We start from the raw sequence: 2,823 nt of genomic DNA, 5'->3' as shown, positions 1-2,823 counted from the left end.
TTTACCCCTATTCCTGACGCATATTTACCCCTGTTCCTGACCCGTTTTTACCCATTTTTACCCCTATTCCTGACCCATTTTTACCCCTATTCCTGACCCATTTTTACCCGTATTTACCCCTATTCCTGACCCATTTTTACCCATTTTCACCCCATTCCTGCCCTTCCTGTGGCATGGCTATCAGGATCCACAGGCCACATCCCTCCTTTTAGCTCTTTAAAAAGCTCTGAAACTTTTTCACGCCAAGAATGGGAACGTCGCAGCTCCCTAAGTCAGGGATTTGCTCTCGGTGCTGTGGAGGGGGGGACCAACGTGGCCTTTTTTGTTCCTTTTTAACCTTTCTGAGTCTTTACTTTTCCTCCTGTGTGGGAAACGGGGAGGAGGGAGGGAGGGGGAGCCTCCTGGCCGAGCTCGCAGTGGGAGTCCCTGGCAGATTGAAAATACAAATAATAAGTTCTGACTCTAAGCCCCAACTGCAGACAGCAGCGCTCGCTGGGGTTTTGGGGTTGTTTTTTTTTTTATTTTAGATCATTACTTGCTGGGCAGGCTCTGGAAAATGCTGTGGAGCCAAATGGGGTTTGAGAAGTCCCAGGGCTGTGGGTGCTCAGGGGGATTGGGGCTGTTGCAGGAGGAATGTCACACCTGGAATTGAAAAATGGGATCATTTTACCAGGCTGGGAGGGTTTGGGCTCTCAGGGGGCTCTGGGATGCTGCTGGCATCCCCAGGGAGCTCTGGGAATTGCTGTCCTGGATGTGCAGCTGTGTCCCACGAGGCCCTGACCCCAGCAGGGAGAGGAGGATCCCATGGGATGCTTCCAGTGGATTTCCCAGTCCTGGAGCAGCCCAGATTTTCCAGCTGGAATTCAGCCTGTCCCTGGGTGCAGGAATGCAGCAGGTCGGGATAAAGCTGCACAAAAGCTCTGGGAATGGGAGGCCTGCACCTGGCAGAGCTGATTTTCCTTTTGCTGCTGGAATTTTGGGATGGAGCAGGAGCCTGGTCCCTCCTGGGCCCATCTGCACAATCTGTCTCTCCCTGGCTTCTCTCTGCCCCCCTGGCTGCTCCTGTGGGACCTTGGGAAGGAGCTGGGACAATAAAATCCAGGGCAGGAGATGCCCATGGATGGTCTCCTGCCTCCCTGGGGGAAAGGGCTGGGGCTGCTGCTGACTCAGGGCTGGGATTTGGGGGCTGCAGGAACCAGCAGTGAGCAAATCCTGATGTAACCAGGGCTGCTCTGGGATCAGCGAGCCCAAAATTGAGCACTGAGTAAAGGAGGGATGAGAAAAGCTGGTGGTGATGTCAGGGATGAGCTCAGGGGCCTTGGAAAAGCACCTCGGATCCAACCAAAACTTCTCTCCTGCTTTTTTAGCTGCCTGGAGAGCTACAGCATATTTTATAATCCCAGTGGGTGCTCCTGGATGGATTTGTTCCTGGTGGATGGATTGGAAAACAAAAGGTCCAGGACGTCTGAAATAACCAAAATTGGATTTTAGATGGAATTTTGTGCACAAAAGAGCAGATTATTGGGAAAGGCTCAGCTGCACCATCCCAATCCCTGTACCCCCCATCCATCCCCCCGGGTTCCAGAGGCATTTCCAGTCCTCCCCAGCCGATCCCACTTTGTGTTTTAGTCCATGAAAATAAATTTATCCTCATCCCTCATCTCTTTTGTCCTTTCCCTGCCTCTGTGTTGCTGTTCAGAGTCCCTGCATTTGCAGGGATATTCATTTCACCTCAGTTTCGGTAGCTTGGGCTCATATTTTGAAATTTTTTATGTTTTCTGTACTTCTGGCATCATAGGGAATTTCATGGGAGAGTGCAAATTGCCGAGACAAACAACTTGTTTTGTTTTGTTGAAGAGCTGTTCCAAAGCAGTTTGGTCAGATTTCTCCTGAACAAAAATAAAAAAAAAATACAAAAAGAAATCCTCCTTGCTGCAGGGAGTTTGGGGCAAGAAAGGAATTCTCCTGTGCAGCAGGAATGTCCCCAAAACCACACGGTGATATTTGATTGATTATAACTTGGATTAGTTAATTGGAGAGGAATTCTGTGCAGGGAAAAAACAAAAATCTGGTACCTGGCAAGTGAAGGGGAGAGAAGGGAAATATTTAGGGGTCAGGCCAAATGGGCTCTGAGGGGCACGGGGGAGCAGGAGAGCAAGAACTGCAGATTTAAACAAAAAAATCAGATAATTATAAAGATATTGCTGCTGTAGCCAAATAAAATGGGGTTTTTGAGGTGTTGAGCCTCTTTTGGTTGATGGTAAGAGCAAAAAGTGCTTCTCAGCTGGGGCAAAAATGACATTATTTCACTCCTAATTATGCTGGATCCATCAGTGGGAATTAATTTGGCTCTGGGAAGTCAGGAGGACCTGAAAGCAAAAAATCCTATTGGAAGTTTTGTTCCTAAGTTGCAGAACGGGAATGATTTTTGTTCCCCCATCCACAGGTGAGGAGAAGGACGTGGGATTTATTTCTGGGTTTTCCTTTGGGACAAAAATGTCCCTTGGCTGTTCCTCCTGGACACCTCAGCAAGTGCCCTGGTGCGGGGTCTTGTGTGGGGTTTGTGTGGGGCCAGGGCTGAAAATGACATTTCTGTGGGGTTTGTGTGGGGCCAGGGCTGTAAATGCCATTTCTGTGGGGTTTGTGTGGGGTTTGTGTGGGGTTTGTGTGGGGCCAGGACTGAAAATGACATTTCTGTGGGGTTTGTGTGGGGTTTGTGTGGGGCCAGGGCTGTAAATGACATTTCTGTGGGGTTTGTGTGGGGTTTGTGTGGGGTCAGGGCTGAAAATGACATTTCTGTGGGTCTTGTGTGGGGTTTGTGTG

At 49.4% G+C, this 2,823-nt stretch overlaps 1 protein-coding gene across 3 annotated transcripts in view; it reads left to right on the top strand.

Annotated features, from left to right (window-relative positions):
* HIVEP3 (HIVEP zinc finger 3) overlaps nt 1-2,823 on the top strand; it is a 203,558-nt gene that overhangs the window by 5,967 nt on the left and 194,768 nt on the right. The gene's annotated exons all lie outside the window — the stretch shown is intronic.

Source organism: Parus major, chromosome 23 (assembly GCF_001522545.3).
Source record: "Parus major isolate Abel chromosome 23, Parus_major1.1, whole genome shotgun sequence".
Lineage (NCBI taxonomy): Eukaryota > Metazoa > Chordata > Aves > Passeriformes > Paridae > Parus > Parus major.
The sequence above is the reverse complement of the archived record's forward strand: the minus strand, read 5'-3'. Positions and strand labels throughout refer to the sequence as shown.